Genomic DNA, 21,147 nt, shown 5'->3' on the forward strand with positions numbered 1-21,147 from the left:
AAAGGACAAGCTCCACGCTCCCTCAACCCCAAGAATCCATCTCTCCTCCTGGAACTCGCTAACATCACTCTCTTGAGTCTTCTCCTCTAAGAAAGCCAGTGATGGCACAGTGGTTGTATTTGTTTCCAAGGGCTGCCTTAACAAAGTACTAGAAACTGAGTGGCTTAAAACAACAGAAATTTATTCTCAGTCCAGGAGACTGGAAGTCCAAAATCAAGGTGACAGCAGGGCCATGCTTCCTCTGAAGCCTCGAGGAAAGAACCCTTCCTTGTTCCTTCCAGCTTCTGGAGGCCCCAGGTGTTCCTTGGCTTGTAGCAGCATAACTCCAATCTCTACATCCATCTTCACATGGCTTTCTTCCTCTACATCTCTGTATCCAAATCCTCCTCTCCCTTCTCTTACAAAGACACCGGTCATTGGATATGGGACCCACTAATCCAGTATGACCTCATCGTAACTTGAACACATCTTCAAACCATATTTCCAAATAAGATTACATTCTGAGGTTCCAGGTACACATGAATTTGGGGGGACACTATTCAACCCACTATCATGGCTAAAACCATGGCCTCTAGAGTTCAAATTCTTGCCCTGCCACCAACTAGCTGTGTGAATTTCGGCAATTCACTCAAGGTTCACGACTGTGTTGTTTCACCAATAATGTGTGAATTTTACCTGCCTTCGGGAGCTACCGTGAAGAGCAGATTAGACAATGCTTGTAGAGTCTTTGAGCACAGTGCCTGGCACTTGGTAAATGCTCCACACATGGAAGCCATTGGTCATTATCTCCCATCAATCTGATCTTCGGCCTTCTCCAGCTCTTTTGTGGCTTTTCTACCCCACTACCCTTTAGATGTTGGTTTTTCCTCAGTTCTTTCCTTGAACGTTCTCTTCTTTCTGTGGGCAGCCCCTCCCTTCAGGGAGCTAATCTTCTCCAAGGCTTTAACTGACAGTGTGTTCTGATGACTCTCTTGGGAGAAAAACTTTCCTTTTCTAACTTGGGTCCAGTGCTTGGGGGCCTGCAAATTTAACTGGAAAAAATACAGATTAACAGAAGAAAAGACAAGATATGTTTTCACACATGCAAGCAGGAGAGCACACAGAATGGAAAACTCATGGGATTGCCCAAAGGAAAGGTGGTTTTTAGGGCTTTAACAGGAGAATATGGAAGTTTCTGTTGAGCTTTTTGATGCTAACAGGTATGGGCAGTCTGTCTTCTTGGCAAATGAATTTTCAGGAAACTCCCCAGGAGGGAGGTTAACAGCAGCTGTATTTTCAGGAGGCTCTGCTTTAGGCAGATAAGGGAAGTTCGAAAAGATATCTTTCTGCACTCAAATGTTTTGACTTTAAAATAATCTTTATACCAACTCTGGGGATCTGAGAGGGTCCCCATATTTCCCTCATCTGAAACGTTCCTAGAAGTTTCACACACAAAAAAAGAAGCTAGGTTGTTTGCTGTGGAGAGAGATTCATGTTAGAAATTTTGAGGTAAAAGATCTGCCATGGGGGAGAAGAACATAGATTAGAATGAGGAATCAAAAAGAAAAACAAAGATTAATGATTGGAGCAGAGTATACACACGGTTTCTGAGTCCAGAAGGGAGCCAGTCGAGAAGATTTCTAGATGTTGGGTTCGAAACGTCTTTAGTGAAGATGGTAATGGTAGTGTCATAATCATGGTTATTTCCTGGAGCAAAGCGTGGAAGACACGGGCGTTTGGTGAACTTTCTGAGTGGCCCACATCATTGTGGTGATAAATCCTTTGAAGTTATATGAAATCATCCAGCTTTGACTTACAGTGCTTTGAGAGAAGGGCAGTTTTAGTTCTTGGTGAAAATGTTAATTACTGATAAAATGCACGAGACAGTGGGAGCCACTTTACAAAAAGATGAAAAATAGCACAAAGACAATGAACAGGACTAGAATCTGATAACCCACAAGGACGCCTTATAGTATTCCATTGAAACATAAACTTTCTCTCTACAATCACCTTCTATTTTGATCAAAGATAATCAAAGTAAGATTATTCTTGATTGCAAAATAAGTCTGGTTTCATTGGATTTGGCCTATATCTTTACATAAGTGCAGCAAGAAAGGTAACTGACCACAACGTCTTTTTAAATTTGCTTTGCTGGAACTTTTCATGAGGAATCTCAGATTGTACTTTTAAAAACTTACTTGAGGCTAAGAACCCAAGCCAGGAACTCACCACCAGACTTCATCTGCAGTTCCTATAGATTTGGATGAATGCCTCTCTTCTTGAGGTCCCCAGAATATCCTAAGGTTCCTGGGCCTGCCAGGAAGTGACTTTGCTTACTCACCTGCAAGGCAGAGAACCTGCAATCCAGATAATAGGCCAGTTCTTCCAAGAGGGCTTTGTAAGAATTACAACATGAAGTCAACCTTTATGGTTCTCAGTTCCTTAAAAGTGTCTGATCTTATCTGATTCTGTGCACATCATTCTCCAATATGGCATTCCAGTCAAAGCGTTGGTTATATAACCAATTTTTCCAACTATATCCTGTTACAGGAAGGACAGATTCTTCTTGAACTTCTGCAAAGAACTATATTGCCCTGAAAATAAGAATACTCAATAAGAGTTTCTGAATTCTGGAAGGATCAAATAGGGAGAAAAAAATAAATGTTCCATTTTTGTTTAGAAACATATAATTTTATATATAGCTTCAGAGAAAAGAGTTCCCTATATCCAGAAGATACATAAAGAACCAGCAATGTTCCAACAGAAAATTCATGAAAATTATAATGATTCTTTGTTATTTCATTCAGTCCCATGTAATTAATTCTTGTTCTGCTTGTTCTTGGGTTGGCGGTTTCGTGAACCCATCAGCTTCTCGATTGCAGTTCTGGAAAACTTTCTCAGTCCAGTGGTACGATCTCAAAGTTATTAAAACCATCAGATGCCTATACCACAGAGCACATGTAATAGTCCTTTCCGTGAGTCTAAGATCATCCTTTTGTTGAAGATGAAGCATTCTGTCTCATAGCTCATTTCAAGAGCTTTCAGAAAAGCATCAGAGTAAAACAATAACTATCTGTGAATGACAAAAGACTTAAAACGACCCTGCTTAAAAATTTGATGAGGGGCCTGCCTCGTGGCTTAGTGGTTAAGTTCATGCATTCTGCTTCAGCAGCCCAGGGTTCGCTGGTTCAGATCCTGGGTGCAGACCTACACACTGCTTGTCAAGCCATGCTGTGGCAGGCGTCCCACATATAAAGTAGAGGAAGATGGGCACAGATGTTAGCTCAGGGCCAGTCTTCCTCAGCAAAAAGAGGAGGATTGGTGGCAGATGTTAGCCCAGGGCTAATCTTCCTCAAAATAAATAAATAAAATTTAAAAATTAAAATAAAAACTTGATGAAAGTTCATTATAAAAATAACACAATTTGACTAAGGAAATTTGATTGTTTTGGTGACATACAACATTTTAAATAATAACTAGAATCATGCCTGATAACATTATACCAGACATATAATGAACAGTGAGGGCATTGACAAATTTCTAGGAATTTCATAAAATTTCTCAAGTACTTATATTAATAACATTATCCATATAAATATAACCTAGGGAAAGTCAAGCATTACTTGGTATTTGACAATGCTTTCCATGCAATTTAACACATCAAATAAACCTGATCAGTTGAACATCTCTCTTTTTTAAAAAGGGAGAGACCAAGAGCTTTTCCAGGGGCCCTTGGGGACACCTCAAAGTCAATTTGAGATCAAGAAGACTTCATTTAGAATTTGATTTGGGGAAGTTGTCAAAAATGTCAAAGGGTTTAAACAGTTATGAACCAGGTGCATAGGTCACTATGCAACAATAGTTAGTGGTCCATTTAACCAAAATAACAATAAAAGATTTCAAAAGTAAATATAGGGAGCAACGTGATTATTTTAATAAAAAAAAGACAGCTCTTTTAAAAAGTGAGAAGACTCATTTCTCTTAAATAATCAAGAACATGATAAGGACAACACAGGAAATTATTCTAAGACACAGAATCCTTGTTTCCTAGATGGATCATTCAAAAGGTAGAGAAAACCTTTTATAATCTCTTACTAAGATGACACCAACAACCCAAGAAACTCTGTCCTTTCAAGAGAGAAAATCAAACACTGGTTTTGCATTGGTACACTATTGATATTAAAGCTCACTTTACAACCTTGCAATAAAACCATTCCATCCTTGCCAGCTCGACCACATAACATTAAAGTCTCTCTCTCTCTCTCCCTCACTCTTGCAGATCCTTTACAACCTTCTGTATCCAGTCAGGTTTTTCTCTTTCTCATTCTGGAACAACGTTTAAACAACTACTTTAGGACAAAATTGCTCTCTTTTTTCCCTTAACAAAAACATATCTTCACACCTTGTATACTTTTTCTTATCAAAAACACATCCTAGTTTCCTTGCATAATTTTCATACAGGAGTTTTTCTTTTCTTCACCTTCATTATTTCTAGCAGTTTCATTTATATATATTGATTATAATTTTCAACCCTTAGTAACCTTTATTTTCCAGAGAAAACTAGGAAGCAGACAATTGTGAACTGTCTGTCATATACTAGCATCCTATAGTAGATAAGCAAATTTATGAATATACTGTCTCACAATTTCTAGAGGTATATGCCTTCTCATAGCACAATTTCTCAATGTAGCAAAAGAACATGTTTAGTAACAGACTCAAATGTTTTTAGTCTCTATGTAAAAATAAGAAGCCAAAAGCATACAAACTTAATTTATGTTCAGTAATTAACATTTCAATATTTTACTTTATTCAGAATTGACCCAGATATGTAATCAACAGCTACCATGTAACTTAATTTAGTATAGCTTTAAGGTGGCAAATAAGCAAAAAGATTTGGGAAACTACTTTTAGGCAGATTTATTATAGAACATAGTTATTGTTGAAATAAAGTTTGCCAGAATAATGACTTAATTTGATTAGAATTAAATCTAGAAGTTTTATAATCTTAAACATGTAGTAAATATAACATTAGTCTATTTGACTAGCAAACCCAAATAGAATAAAAACACATGCTTGTATCATTCTTGATGCTGATACCTCAGAAAACACAGCTGTTCTTATTAAACCAGCAATATTAGACTAGTCTCATTTACCCAAATCACGCGAACTTAAAAACTTTTGGCTTAGTATTTCAGAGAGTTTGGGGGATGTTTAATTTCTATAAGTGTCTATTTTGTCAAAGTCAATTAGAATAGAGCTTCTTTATTAATTTGGTAATACCATCCAGAGGCAGGAAAATATCATTTATACGTAATATACATACCTATACAGACAGATGCAGATACAGATCTTATAGTTTTCATTCTAAAATTTTAGCCATGAATCAGGCATAAATACAGTGCTATAGACTGAATGTTTATGTCCCTCCAAATTCATGCCCTGAAACTGGAATTCCCAATATGGTGGTATTTGGAGATGGGGCCTTTGGTGGATAATTAAGGCATGCGGGGGAAGCTTTAGTGATGGGATCAGTGCCCCGATAAGAAGAGACACCAGAGAGCTTCCTCTCTCTCTCTCTCTCCCCTTCTCTCTTTCATTTTTCTTTCTTTCTTCCTTTCTCAGCCATGTGAAGAAATAGTGAGAAGGCAGCTGTCTACAAGCCAGAAAACGGGCCCTCACCACAGCCCTACCACACTGGCATCCGGCTCCTGGGCATCCTGCCTCCAGGACTGCGAGAAATCAATGTTTGCTGTTGAAATCCCCCAGCCTGTGATATCTTGTTACAGCAGCCCAAACGGGCTAAGACATACAATCATCTAAATTTCACTAGTTTATATGTAAGAGTTGATTCTCGTCTTTGCTCCACTGTATATTTTGATCCTAATTGTGTTTCCGGCAAATGGAATAAGTTGTTACCTGCTCACCATGGGTGTAAAGCTTTTTACTAATATTTGTGGAGGAGACTTTTAAGATTTTTCCTTTTTTCCTAACACATAATCTAATGGAGGCTGTAGACTAAATTTTGTTTCCAATTAGTCTTTTTCTTTCTTTTTCAGCCTCAGATGGTTGCTTTTAAGGGTTCCTGAGTCTCTTAAGAGTCTATTGAAAGGAGGGCCAGGATTACTACAGTTCCAGTGACTATATGAAGTTGAGGGGCTGGAGTGGAAGGGAAAAATCTTAGGGAAGCCAGCTTGGGAGATATAAGCTTTCTCAAAGAAACTGTTGACGTTCTAAGTTATCCATAGTAAAGTCATGCCAACAAGAAAGGAAGCAGACAATCAGTGCCAGACAGGCAGAGCATACGGTCAGCAGGGATTTGAGAAGGAGGAAGTTTAGTCTACTGAAAAGTTCCCATAAGAGCCACAGGATCAAGTAGGAGAACAGAAAGACCTTGAAACAAAAAGCCAGAAAGAACTTTCAGCCCAAGAGGAGAACAGAGAAGCCTCAAAACCAAAGCCAGGAAGGAGAACTTCCAGCCCAAGAGGTTCCTTCCAAACCAAGACGCCAGATTCTAACCCAGCTTCGGAGAGCATACTCCTTCCAACTGTGACTCAGACCATAAGCATTTTTATGGCTTAACCGTGGAGACAAAAGTCATCCCCAGAGAGGGCACAGAAGATGCAGCCCCATACCCAAAGGTAGCCGGGGATAAAGAAAATGAGGATCTCCATTGCCACAGGTGATAAGCAAAGGCAAGGAGGAAAGAGAAGAGGGTCCTTATAGGATGAGATCCTTTAAGATTTAGACTTAGGCAAATCCCGTGAGAGCTGGCAATGGTCAGTAGGACACCAGTCACAGATGGGTGCCCAGGCTACTCACATTTCTGCCTGGCTGACTACAAATTCTTGGGGCCTCCAACCTGATGGTTGGCAGTTGACCTGACAACCTGCACCCCCCAGCAGGTGGAAAACCAGACAGAATTCTCTCTCTAATTTCCAAAGCCAAGCTCTGAGGAAGCAAATAACACTTATAGACAGCATGAAACAAGAGAGCAGCACAAGATACAGGCACAAGGCCTACCTATAACAAGTCACAGCATCCAAACAATGAGTCATAACCAAGTTATCTCCTATAAATCTAAAATTTGGAAAACCTTTTTAGAAAAGACAAGGAGAAACTCTTACTGCCCTTACTCGGCCAGACCCAGAGCAGAATCCAAGAGTCTGACTGACTGGGAAAAAAAAGTTTACCTTGGCCCAAGTGGTCAGACGTCCTGGGATCTCAGGGGCAGTCTCCAGAGTGATGAGGGAGTCCCAAGCGTCACATCCTCATAGCCAAGATTTTTCCCCTTCCAGCTCTGGCCCAGTGGTTGAGACCTGAAAATTTAACTGAGAAAAAGACAGATTAACAGGCGAAACGGCAAGGCATGTTTCCATAGCTGCATGGGGGAGCTCCTAGTGATGTGGATCAAGGCTGCTCCAGGTAGAGAAGCCCAAGGTGTCCCAGCCTACATGCCAATCTATATGACCCAATGCATATCTAAAGTTATACAACCACACAATAACCAGACCCACCTGCACTGATACCATTTAATGACCTTTTTTTTAAATTTTTTTTTTTAAAGAGTTTATTTTTTCCTTTTTCTCCCCAAAGCCCCCCCGGTACATAGTTGTGTATTCTTCGTTGTGGGTTCTTCTAGTTGTGGTATGTGGGACGCTGCCTCAGCGTGGTCTGATGAGCAGTGCCATGTCCGCGCCCAGGATTCGAACTAACGAAACACCGGGCCGCCTACAGCGGAGCGCGCGAACTTAACCACTCGGCCACGGGGCCAGCCCCCCATTTAATGACTTTTTACATCATCTTTCCTTTGTCTAGTAAAAATAAGTCACATACCCATGCCTTCTAAATTTAGCCTTAACTCTCAACACATTGCAGCTCTTCACTGCCCATGGGTCCTGTCCCCATGCTATTCCATACTATTCTCTGAATAAAAGAGCACTACTGCCAGACTTTGAGAGTCCAAGAAATCTTTCTTTCGACTCCTCAACTCACCGAGCCCACATCACTAGTACTGGGGAAAAGGTGGGTATATATCAACTTAACAAAGGGAAGGGGTGTTTAGGGCTTCAGTGGGAGAGTATGGAAGGTTCTACTGGGCTTTTTGATGCTAATGGAATGGGCAGTCTGTCTTCTTGGCAGCTCAGTTCACAAGAAACTCCCTCGGAGGGGCTTAATGGCAGCTATATTTTCTAGAGGCTCTGATTTAGACAGATAAGGAAATTCAGATAAGATTTCTTTCTGCATCTTCTGTGCACAAATGTTTTGACTCTAAAATAATCTTTATACCAGCTCTGAGGGTGCCAGAGGGCCCCCGCAACTGCCAAATAAATTCCCCAAGTATCAGCCTCTGGAGCCATCCTCCTAGTTCATGTTCCAGCTCTGTTTTTGAGAGCTGAAAGGCTGGGTAAATTACTCAATCCTCTGTGCTTTAATTTATAAAATGAGGGTAGGGTGGTGTGAGGATTAAATGAATCCTGTATGTAAACCATTTGGAACTATGTCTGGACATAGTAAGAGTGATATAAGCATTTGTCATTATTATTTTTATTTTGTCCTATAAGCATCTCAAACTCAATCCTTCCAAAACTCAACTCTTCATCCTCCCTCTAAACCTGTCCCTTCTCCCAGCCAGAGTCTTTCTCACATGGTGGCACCATCATCAGCCTCATCACCCAAGTAGAAGCCTTGACTCTGATGCTGGCCCTGATAGCAGTTCCCCTATATTAAACCCAGCATATGTGGGATTAAAACCAAAGCACTCTTTCCCTGCTTACTCCCTGGATCCCCGGCTCCAGAATCCACTATCTGCCATGGAAACAGATGGCCAAGGTCTCCTACCTGGATTCCTTATCATCTCCTCCTCCTTCCTGCAAGCAGCATCCCAAGGCTGACCGCAGGCTGATGGAAAAGCTCCGACCAGCAAAGCCACTGACTCCCCCCACCTCTCTACAAGCAGCCACATTCCTCACAAACCTTTAAAATCCCTCGCCTCCCCTCTTTCGGGGAGATGAGGTGAAACGAGAGAAATTTGAGGGCTCACTCTCATCTCCAGGCTGATATCACCCGAAATAAAAACCCTTTCCTTGCCATAAGCCTGGTGTTCCAGTTTTTATTTGGCCCCTCTTATGTGGCAGGTAGGGAACCTATGTTTATAGGCAGTAATAACTCCTCTCTCTCCCTCAACCCCTATGTAAAATAAATCACCAAAACCAGTTGATTTTGCCCCATAAATATTTCTTGAATTTGTCCTCTTCACTCCATCCCTTTTGTGGTAGAGTAGATTATTGTTCAGAAAATATTCACTCCCCCTACCCCCCAGCCCCCGTCCTACCTCCATGAGAGGAAGGTACGTTCCTGCCCTGTTGATGTTGGATTTGGCCGTGTGACTGGCTGTGGGCAATGGAATGATAGAGAATATAACTCTGGCCGTGCAGTTAGACTTGGTCTCTTGTGCTCTTGCTGTTTGTCATGTGAACACATCTTCAGGTAGTCTAAATCATCTGAACCACAGTGACACACAGACATGTGAACAAGACGAAAAAGCTTATGCTTGTGTGTCAATGAGATTTTGTGGCTGGTTGCAAATTAGCTATAAATAGTAATAGCTACCTAATAGATCTTCCTTTCCTGAGTCAGGCAATTGCCTCCTAATTGGTAATCCTGCTTCTAGCCTTATCCTCTCAATTCCATCCTCAAACAGCTACCCAGGTACTCTACCTAATGTACAAATCTGAGTTGATCTGATTTACTCAGAACTCTTCAAAAGTGACAGAAACCAAATTCAAGTCACTGTCAGCAAAAAAAAAAAAAAAAGAAAAGTGAGAATTTATTGGCTTGTGTAAAGCATCTAGGAGTAGAATTAGACTTCTGGCATGGCTGGATCCAGTTGACCAAATAAGTTCATCAGGAACATGTCTCTCCTTCTTTCGGCTCCACTCTCCTCTGTGGATTCATTCTTAAACAGGTCCTCCCCAGTGGTGGAAAAATTGCCACTAAGAAGTTTCAGGCTTAAATCTTACAATTTTATTAACTCCAAAAGAAAGTGAATACTTCTTTCCTAATTGCTTCAACAAAAATTCCTGGAGAAGACTCTCATTGGACTTGTTTGGGTCAGATGCCCTTCCTTGAACAAATCACTTTGACCAGGAACATGCAATACTTGGCCTGGAGCCTGAGAATGGGATCGGCCCCACCCAATTTGGTAAACTGACATTGGGTAAGAAAAGGGTTCCCCAAGGGGAAAAGATGGGATTTGTTACCAGAAGGCAGGATACCAAGCAGTCAAAAGCAATTGATATCCTAACATCATTCTTCTGCCTAAAGCCCTTCAGTGGAATGGACTCCTCATCACCATTAGGATGAACTCTGAGTCTCTTGATGTAAAGTACAAGGCCCTCCATAATTTGATCCTTTATACTGTTCCAGCTTCACCTCCCTGTCATTGTGTGACGTGCCGTTCAGGCTCCCACAACACTGCACATCATGCCCTATGCAGCCTCCAATCTTGAGTCATATGTTCCCCTTCTCCTGAAACACACATCCTCTTTCCCTGGCTAACTCCTACTTACTCTTGAAGGCTCAACTTGGATCTTATCTGGGCTGGAAAGATCTCTCTGGACCACCCTGTTCCAGGCTGTGCTCCCACAAAGACATGCTTCAAAATTTTAACACTAAGGGGTTTAGCATAGCATAGTCACCTAGTAACTGATAAGAAATAAATGAATGAGGAAAGAATAAATGAATGAGTGATAGAGAAGAGTAGAATTTCAATAAAAATTTTCTTAATGAATGCATTTGGTTTAAAAGGGGAAATTTATTGCCTCCTATAACTGAAAATTCCAAGGGAAGAGCTGAATGAATGGAGAGATAGATAGATAGATGAATAGCTGGAAAGATGGATGGATGGACGGATGGATGGAGGATGGATAGATGAAAAAATGGATGGATGGATGGACAGATGGATTGGATGGATTAGGTGGATGGATTAGGTGGATGGATGGATGGATGGATGGATGGATGGATGAACAACTGGAAAGATGGATGGATAAACAACTGGAAAGATGGATGGATAGATGGATGGATGGACGGATAGATGGATGGATGGACGGATGGACGGATAGATGGATGGATGGATGGATGGATGGTTGGATGGATGGACAGGTAGAAGGATAGGTGGATGGATAATTTGAGTAGTAAACCAACCCCTCGTCTTTCAGTAGTTTGGGAAGTAGGCTAGAGCAATGACTTTCAAGTCATGGGCAGTCTGTGCAGACCTGTCTTGTGAGAGGTTAAAGCTATGTTTGAGTAAATACAACTCTAACCACTTTCACCAGGCACTTGAGCCTCAGGGGGAGACAGATGAATGATACGGGGCCCCAGTGGAACAATTGGAATGTCCTTCGACAGAAACTGGGTGCTTTTTCCTGAGACAGATTAACTTCCGGGCAAATTGCAACATGCTTGCCACAGCTGGAGGTGGATGAAGAATCCTGTTTTTAAAAGCCCTCAGAGATCTTGAATTTAATTAAATGAGCACTTTGCACTCTCCCAGAAGGAAGTGAAACAAACCCCTCTGTTTCTGAACTTGAAAGGACCTGGAGCCTCCTTCTTTTGATTTGGTAAGAAGCTGTGAGTTCCGCCTCTCAGGGGCTGGTGCAATAAGCGGCACCCTGCCTCAACGCCTCATCACCAGCTGAGAACTGTTCCCAGGAGCCCTGAGGGTGGACAGTGTGAGCAGCTTCTTATCAGACACAGCCCTGTTTTGCAGGATGAATTTCCATCAGGAGGGAGGAGGGAGAAGAGCAGAATTGTCTAAAAAAAAATTGAAAGCAGCTACCAGAGCTTGGCCTATCCCCAGTAAACTGTAAAAAGACGCCCCAAACTTCCTGCCCCCCAGCTGCAAGCCCAGGCCTGTTTCCCGGCCTACGGACCATCTGCCACCTCCAGGGATGGAGCAGAGCTGTGGGCCAGCTCACGGGGCCCCATCTCTCCTGCTCCTTCCTTGGAAGACATCAGGCTCTGCTGAAGCAAAAGGAACCTTCTGTAGTCAATTTTCAGGCTGAATTACTTTACCTCTTGTCCTTCCTTCCTTCTTTCCTTCTCTTTAGCCCAGCTGCCCTGTCATCTCAAAAGATTCCTATTCAGTTTCTGGGGTTTTTATGGCCAAAAAGAGGGGTCATTTCCAGTAGCTTGCTGCCTCGCTCTCTCTTTGTCTTTCTTTCTCTCTCTTCCTCCCATTCTTGACTCCATCTCTCTCCTCCCCACCCATACCCTCCCCCACCGCCACCTGAGTAAAAACAAAAGGCCCTCAATGCATCACCCAAGGTACAAAAGAGCAACTCCTAGCTGACCAGTTGCCTACTTCTCCACAGGCAGGTAGGTCCTAATGAGTAAAGACAAATGGTCCCCACGAGGCACAGGCTGTAATGGGAAGTGATTTCCATTTATTCACAGAAAGACCCTCCACTTTAAGCAGGACTCTGCAGTAGTTAGCAGCGTGAATTCAGGAGCCACGCTGCTGGAGGTCAAATCTGGGTTCCGCCCCATATTGGTTGGCCCTACTCAGTCAAGTTACTTAACCTCTTGGTACCTCAATTTCGTCATCTCTAAAATGGGCATGGTTGTGATGGTTACCTTAAGCCATCCATGTAAAGTTCTCAGCATGTTGCCCGGCACGAGGCAAGTGCTCTGCAGCCTCTCTATTCAAGTGTCCTTCAGAATCACACCCGCCCCTCCCTGCTGATCCTCTAATCTCGGATCCTCGATCCTGTCTCTCAAATGTGTTGTGTCATCACTTATTTGCAAACATGTCTATTTGATTTCAAATTAAAACACTTTTGAGTCAAATTAAAAACAAGACACATGTAGGGGGAAAAAAGAAAGGCTGACAGACATGTTAGTAAACAGCAAAATATTTTCGAAGGCTGGATACAGAGAGCTCAGATGCCAGAGGGTGCAAATTGACAGACTTTGGATATGAGGAGACACATGAATATCAGCAGAGGGACATTGCTCTTGGATTAAAAACCCAGGAACACAAATCCCTCCTCCTTCCTTCCCACCAGCTCTCAACGCTCCACTTACTGGATGATCAAGGCCTTGTGGCCTTCCGTTTACGTGATCACAGTCTGATCCTGATTGTTCCCATAACTCATTAACAATTCTCCAAGTTAAATATTAAATTATTCATACGAACAGTGTGGAGTGAGCCAAATGCAAAACCTTCCTGTTAGGGATGTTGGCTATTCAGCCAGCTATTGACAAAAGGGAGAGAGAGAAGGAGAAAGAACTGAGAGCCACACACCCCAATGGACGCCATGACCACAGAGCTTTCAGAGTTCACGGTGAGGCAGGTGGGGGTCCCTGGACAGTCACAACTCAGCTGCAGATAGTCATGAGAACCAGAACAGTCTGCCATGGGGCACTTCCATTTCCAGGAGCTGTGGGAAAGGCCCATGATGTGGGAAGACTTCTCCTGTCCTCTCTACCGGAGAGCTGGGGAACCAGGATTCCTCACGGCCTCATCTTCCTGGAAACTCCAATGAGCAAAGGCTGATGAAGGTAACTTCTGAAGCCTGAATCCCAAAGGTGGGGATGTCTCTCTCCTCCCTCTATTCAGAGCTTCTCAGACTGGGGCTTGTCTCAGGTTTCACTGGCCAAAGGCAGTTCCAGGACCGAGGCGAGGGTCTGGCTCCAGAGGACAGCATCTCAGCTCTTCCGCTCAGGGGCGCCATCCTGCAACGAGGCGTCTTTGCCATCTGCTGCCTCAGTGCCAGCCTCCAGGTTTGGCTCTTCTCCGGCAGGCTGTTCTCCAGGTTCCTGAGACTCCCCCACAACCTTGGTGCTCTTGCTAGAGTGGCATCCCATCTCAACCGGATGCTAAGGGCTGAGCGCCCTGGGATGTTCCAAGAAGACGCAAGGCTGTGCGGCTGATCCTTGGGTGCCGGAGTTAAATAACCTTTCCTCAGAGCACTGTTGAAAGAGAACTGGTTGGGTTTCTATGGTCACCGGGAGATGCCAAGCCCAATCTGCATAATGAGGCCCCCCTGCATGGGCTGGGCCGGGCCTGGACGGCTGCCCTTCCTGCTGACCCAGCGAGTTCCAAGCACTGAGCCCCATTCATTCCCCGGAAGAATTCTCTTTTGTCTAACCTTTAACTTCTTTACAAGTTACAACCCCCCACCTAGTTACCTGTAAACACCAGGGCGTGTCCTCACAGGGAAAGCCCCGTTACCACGCAACTAGCCTGGGGGGGGGGGGGCCCTCCCGGGGTCACATTCAGTTCCTCGACTCACAGACCCCCCGCTGGGAGGCCGTTCCCCTACCCTAGAGTGCCAACCCCACCTAGGGCTGAAGAATAGGGAGGGCTAACACCGAGGACTCTGGGGGTTACCCAAACATAGAGGGAATGAAAAGAACTAGCAGGCTAGCAGGGACCGAGGGCCACTCGGTGCCAAGCACAGTTCACATTCCTCATCTTGTTTAATCCTCACAACACCCCAAAGAGGCAGATCATATTATTTAATCCTCGTTTGACAGATGGAGGCACTGAAGCACAGAGATGGAGTAATTTATTTAAGGTAGTTACTAACAGCCAGGAAATAGCAGAGCTGAGATTTGAACCGAAGTAATCGGATTCCACTCTATCACTACGCTAATCTATTTTAAAGACCCCATCGGCCCATCTTCACACACCATCAGAGATGTCATCGGCTTCCTTGGCCTGTCATTGCTCTTTTAATCTGGGACACGTGGGTTGAGGTTTTCAAAGCTGTGAATGAATGATCTCTGATGTAAATACTTCTAGCGAAGCCTCGCAGGCTACGGAACTGAAGTGAGCCCCTCCTGAGTTCTATTCCACTCTGATTTTATTTTCTGATCACCTCACTTTCCTTTTCCTAACTCTAAAAAAAGGGCCTGGTAATCCTAACCCAGCTCCTAGGAAGCTGGAAAGAGGATCAAGCAAGTCTGTGAAGTGGCTTTTCAGAAAAGCACAAAAATTTATTCTTTCCCATATATGCACAAAGCAGTCAAAGGTGACATCAATTCCCCTCCACTTATGGAGGACTGGTGCACGCCAGCCTCTGACACTTACATAAGTCCTTTCATCTACTCCTCACAAACAGTCCTAGGAGACAGTGTTGTTGGTTCCACTTTAGAGTTGAAATCATTAAGTCCAGAGGGGTTAGGTCAGTCACGCGCCTGGTTAGCAGCAGCTCAGGATGCTGCTTCCCAAGCCTGTGACCTCCCCATTCCCTTTTCCCTCTCACCCCCACCCCTCCATGCGCCCCATCCTCCTCTCCCCACATCTGGTTAATACCATTCATTCTCCTGGACCTGGGCATTCAGTGATCTGCAAGAACATGGTAAAACTCCCCTATAAATCACCTTTCTTTGAGTGAACGTCTTGCCAGCTGGGCTGGCAGAGTAACAATTAGGAATACATTATGATACTGTCGACTTACCTCTCCCACATAAATGCCAAAGTACAGTTTGGGGGTGTTAGGGTGGAAGAGGGAGGCTCCATTTGCCTTGCAATTAAGAGTGCCTAATTAAGGCAAATCCTCATTTGGATATTGGGATCCTAAGCTAACAATCCTCCTGTGAAGTCTCCAGATTAATCATGCTTAGCCCAAGTGAGCACAAGAGACAGGCAGCAGGAGTTCGCAGGAGCCAGGTAAACCCTCAGGTTGAGCTTGGGTTAGTTTAGAGACGTGGTCGGTGGGAACAGATGAGAGCCCTTTGCTAAGCGAACATGTGAGAAGCCCCACCCTGCCTGTGGCCCCCACACCCGGGACCAGTTACATAATTTGTGGGGCCCAGTGCAAAATTAAAACATGGGCCCTTGTTCAAAAATGATTAAGAATTTCAAGATGATGACAGTAGAACTTTAAATGAAGCACAGAGCCCATGAAGCCAGCCCTGCCCACACACAACCTCCTCAATTCTCAGAAATGTATTCACCTCTGATGAGGACTGCAATTTGCCGGATCACCAGCTGTCTTGGCCTAGGGGACGTTGCCCTAGGAATAGAATGAGACCAGAAGAAAGACAAGAAAAGAGAAATGGTGTATGGACAGCCCAAAGTTGGATGGGACCTCAGTAGGACACTTTCAAAATATTTTCAGTTTTAGACTGCTTCCTTAGCTATTACTACCTACAAAATGCAGCACACAAAAAAATACCAACATAGAAAATACAAATAAAAACTCCTTGGAAAAAATACTGACAATACCATATGTTGGCAAGGCTGCAAAGCAACTGGAACTCTCAGATAGTGCTGATGGGAATACAAAATGGTACAGCCACTTGGGAAAACAGTTTCTCACAAAGCTAAACATACACTTATCATAGAACATTTACCTGTATTGGTCTGCTCAGGCTGCCATAACAAAATACCGCAGACCAGGCAGCTTAAACAATAGACATTTGCTCACAGTTCTGGAGGCTAGAAGTCCATCACCAGCGTGCTGGCAAATTTGGTTTCTGGTGAGAGCTGTCTTCCTGGTTTGCAGACGGCCAGCTTCTCGCTGCATCCTCACTTGGCCTTTCTTCTGTACTCACGAAGAGAGAGGGCTCTGGTGTCCCTTCCTCTTCTTATAAGGACAGCAGGTCCGTGGGATTAGGGCCCCACCCTTGTGACCTCTTTTAACCTTAATGACCTTCATAAAAGCCCTATCTCTAAATGCAGCCACACTGGGGATTGGAGCTTCGACCTATGAATCTGGGGAGAACACATCAGTCCATAATGTTATCCCAGGGCAAAGAAAACCTATATTCACACAGAAACTTGTACAGGAATATTTCAAGGAGCTCTGTTAATAATCAGAAACTGGAAACAACCTGAATGTGAATGGAGAGATAAACTATGGTACATTCATATGATGGAATACTACTCAGCAATAAAAAGGAATAAACTATTGATAATGTAACAGTTTAGATGAATTTCAAAGACACTATGTTGAGTGAAAGAAGGCAGTCTCAAAACGTTACCTACTGTTTGATTCCATTCATATGACATTCTTGAAAAGACAAAAATACAAGGATGGAGGGGGCCAACCGCATGGCCAGGTGGTTAAGTTCGTGTACTCCAGTGGCCCAGGGTTTCGCCAATTCGGATCCTGGGTGCAGACCTACGCACAGCTCATCAAGCCATGCTGTGGTGGCTTCCCACATAGAAGAACTAGAATGACCTACAACTAGGATATACAACTATGTGTTGGGGCTTTGGGGAGAAAAAAACCTAGGAAGATTGGCAACAGATGTTAGCTCAGGGCCAATCTTCCTCACAAAAAAAATATATGGATGGAGAACAGATCAGTGGTATCACTACAAAAGTGACGGGTTGAAGGAGTTTTTGGGGTGATGGAACTGTTTAGTATCCTAATTGTGGTGGTAGTTACACAAATCTATCCATGTGTTAATATTCATAGAACTGTACACCAAAATTTTAAAAAGTCAAATTTGCTGCATACTAAGAAAATTCTTTTAAAAATTTAAAGATCATCTAAACAAAAAAAACAAATAAAAACTGTTTGCAAGGAACCTAGGGGCTTATTTGCCATCTGGTCCTAGTTCTCAAGATCATTTAAAATCCTTTCTTTTCTGCTTCTCACTTGAACAAACAAACAAACACACCTGCCCCTAATTTTGCTCAACAGCTGTTTATTGAGCTACATGGTACAGATTTCCATTTGGGGTTTTGTGCAGTTTCTAGAACCTTAGTGAATCGCATTTAAGGGGGCCTGGGTGTGGAGGCCGAGAAGGCTGTGTACAGAGGGCCATTGTACAGCCATGATGTGGGTCAAGAGAGTGGCCAGCCCAAGACACCCTGCAGAAAGAGAGCTGGGGGAACAAGCACCCCCACCTCACTCTCCTGCCTCCCTCTGGTCTCTCCCAGGGCTCCCATGGGCCAAACTCAACTTGAAGTCAGTGGGCATAGAAGCGTTTGGTCTTGCCCATTTAGGTCAGCTGTCCAGGACGCAAAGCAGGGTGGAGAGGAATGGAAAGTGGATGTGGAGAGGCAACCAGAAGACTCTAGAGGCAACCAGAAGTCCCTAGCTCCTGCTCTCAAGGGCCACAGAATCTGTTGGCGGAGGTAACAGCTTCACAGGGAATAAAACTACGAGGCAGAACGCAGTAAGTGCTTTAATACAGGGAAGGGGTCACACTGGAAAGGGGATAGAGGAGGGTTTCCTGGGGCTGGACCTAGAAGGATGAGCAGAATATCAGCTGCTGGAGGAGAAAAAGGACATTATGGCCAAAATGAAGAAATGCAAACCTCTCCCTAGGAGTTCAGTTTAATTCACTCCTTTATGGAAAGGCAGCTAATGGTCACGGTTAGAAGCAACACTGTCAGCCTAAGAGGATCCTAGATGCTCTCTAGGATCTAGGACCAATGTCAGCTAGAGAATCCGTAGCATTCCATAGGGATGGAATGCTAATTCTACAGTGTACATGCTGTGTGGCCTTCATAAAGTTGCTTCACATCTGTGACTCTCTGTTTCCCGGACTTTGGGGAAGAGTCAATGAGACAGCATACATGTCATCTTGCTATTACACCTCATAACATCTGGCAGGGTTTGCAGATGCAATTCATGACCAAAAAGAGATCAGCTTACTCCTGCCAATCACAGATACACAGTGACACCAAAAGTCCAGTTGCCATTCAGTCCACAGGGTCAGCCTCACAAGACCAAGTGCCCTTCCTGGGATGGGCATCCGGGCCCTTCCCCCTTGGTCTCTTTGGCATCCCTCCCTCCTTCCTTTTCTACCCCTCCTTCTGCCAAGGTCCTGACACCATCCTGTACATGTTCCTAGAGCCCCCCTTTCTAGCTCCACCCACTTTGGACAATAGCAGAGTCTCACCCTTTTTAATAGAGCATCACTCTGGAAGATAAATAAGACCTTTCCTACTGAAAATAGGCTATATCTCATAACATAACTGTGAATTTATTAAAAAACAAAATGAAACAAAATTCTCCCTTTCAAGGAAGGGATGGGCAGAACAAAAGAACAAGAGGGATAAATGGAGAGCAGCTGGTCCATCCTGTCCCATAGCTAAAACACAGTGTCCAGCACACAGTAGGTGCTCAATGAACACTAGTGAAGCGCTCAAAGGCGAATGTTCTGCAGTCGGGCAACCCAGATTCAAGCCCTGGCCACACTACTTGCTAACTCTTCCACCTCAGGCAAATGAGTTGAGAATTATGAGTCTCGACTTCTTCACCTGTAAAATGGGGAAAATGACAGTGCCAACTTCATAGGATTATTGTGAGGATTAAACTAAACAGTCAATCTAAAGTTCTTAGTGCTTAATACCTTACAAATAATAATAATAATAATAATTATTATTATTATTGACTCTGCTTCTACCTCAAAGAGACCACCTATGGAGAAAACAGACCTTTTGATAACTGTAGTTTCCAAAACACTGTGATTAGTGGAACGGGAAAAATGTTAGGAGAACTCAGAGGAGAAAGTCTTTTGGAGGCTTTTAACCTCATCAGGTGATGCCTGACGTCAGAATCCTGAAGGTTGTAATCTAGGACCTTGCCTAGGCATGCTTTGAGGGACGGTGGGGTGAAGTGCCGGGACGGAGCTCTTGCAAAGACTGGTACCAGAGCGGTCTGGAAGTGACTCAGAGACACTTGAAAGTGAAAGAATGAGAAGCGGACCTGTCAGCTCTTCCCTGACCAGTTCACCTTCACCAGGGCACCTGCCTGCCATGAGTAGGCTGGGGCTGGCCCCCGTCAGTCACACACACACGCACACACGTGCACATGCACAAGCACACGCTGCCCCTTGCCCTTCCAAGCATTGCCTACAGGTGATACCTTCTCCTCCCCCTCTGCCCTTGGTGGTCACTTCGACCAGGTTACACCAGCACAGAGAGGCCAAAGATTAAGTAGGCACACACAGGTGGGGGATGGGGAAGTTGGCACAGACCTCACTTTCACAAAGTGTCTCTAATATTTCCACTAGTGATGTTAATTATCCCCAGATATCACACAGATAAACTGCCAGGATTGAAAGATGACATTCCCCGTATAACTCTGCAAAACTTCTATTCACCGCCAGACACACTGCCTTCGGTGCCCTATAAATTCATATTTTTTTCTATAAATCCTGTACTTATCCTGTAAAGAGCTCAATTACATTGTATTACATTTGTGTGTGTGTGTGTTACAAGTGTTAATTTGTTACATTAAATGTGAATTCAACAAGGACAGAGATTTGGGGGTGTTTTGTCCTACGTGGTATCCCTTGTTTGTAGAAAAGTGTTTGGCACATGGGTGCTTAGTTAACACTTGTTGAACGAAGAAATAAATGAAATGTAAGCACTTTGAATAGTCCACCAGTTTTGTAACCCTGTTTTGGCATGTCTTCACAGAAAAAATAATAAATACGGGAAGCCTCAGGAAAGGAAGGCGGCTGAGGGTTCCCAGTGCTCTGAAAAAGCCTGACAGTGGGACTCCCCTGGACGCTGCACTTCGTTGTCACCTGATCTTAATTATCAGCTAATAGGTTCTTAGCCTAGGGCAGGTTTACAACCCCCCACCCCCACCCAGACAACGACTAAGGGGTGGCTACTGACATGGCCAGGGAGTCGGAGCCTCTAAATGTCCTGCAGTGCCAGGACAGCCCCAACCAAAAAAATGTTGGGGCGCCCGGGTGAGAAAGATTACCTGGGTTGCCAACTCCTAAGGGACCTGACGGTGTCCGCAGCTACACAGGGTCTGACGCAGACTGAGTGTTAATAAAGTTCAGCCAAAGAGCCTGAAGGGAACAGGGTAGGAGGGCAAAATGCGGGCGGGGCGGGAGGGATGTCAATAATAAATGGTTGCTGGTAGGGGAAAGGCCTCCGTAGGCTTGAGAGAAACCCAGTCCCCTGCATCTTCTGATGCTCCCAGCATAATTAAAAGAGAGGCTCTGCCAAATTGGGGTGTACTGAAAGCTTTTGGATGGAAGGAAAGATCGCTAAGTCCAGCCAGGAAAATCCCAGTACGGATCCCCGGCCGGAAGCCAGGGCCTGGCTGCCCCTCCGTGCCCCTAAGAGAAAGTTCAGCAAGTTCAGTTCCCAGCGCCCTCTAGGGAGGGAAGGTGGTCCCACCCAGCCGGGATCCGCGCCCGGGAGCTCGGCGCGTTGGAAACCGCCCACGTGGGCAG

General features: G+C 44.2%; 1 long non-coding RNA gene across 1 annotated transcript; it reads right to left on the minus strand.

Moving 5' to 3' along the window:
• Positions 1 to 200: 200 nt before the first annotated feature.
• Positions 201 to 20,704, minus strand: LOC124249608 (uncharacterized). Its single transcript, XR_006891431.1, has 3 exons — positions 20,667 to 20,704; positions 7,170 to 7,307; positions 201 to 2,573 (listed from the first exon to the last, which is right to left on the minus strand). It is a non-coding gene; the product is annotated as an uncharacterized LOC124249608 (long non-coding RNA).
• Between the last annotated feature and the right edge of the window lie 443 nt (positions 20,705 to 21,147).

Source organism: Equus quagga, chromosome 13, assembly GCF_021613505.1.
Source record: "Equus quagga isolate Etosha38 chromosome 13, UCLA_HA_Equagga_1.0, whole genome shotgun sequence".
Taxonomy (NCBI): Eukaryota; Metazoa; Chordata; class Mammalia; order Perissodactyla; family Equidae; genus Equus; species Equus quagga.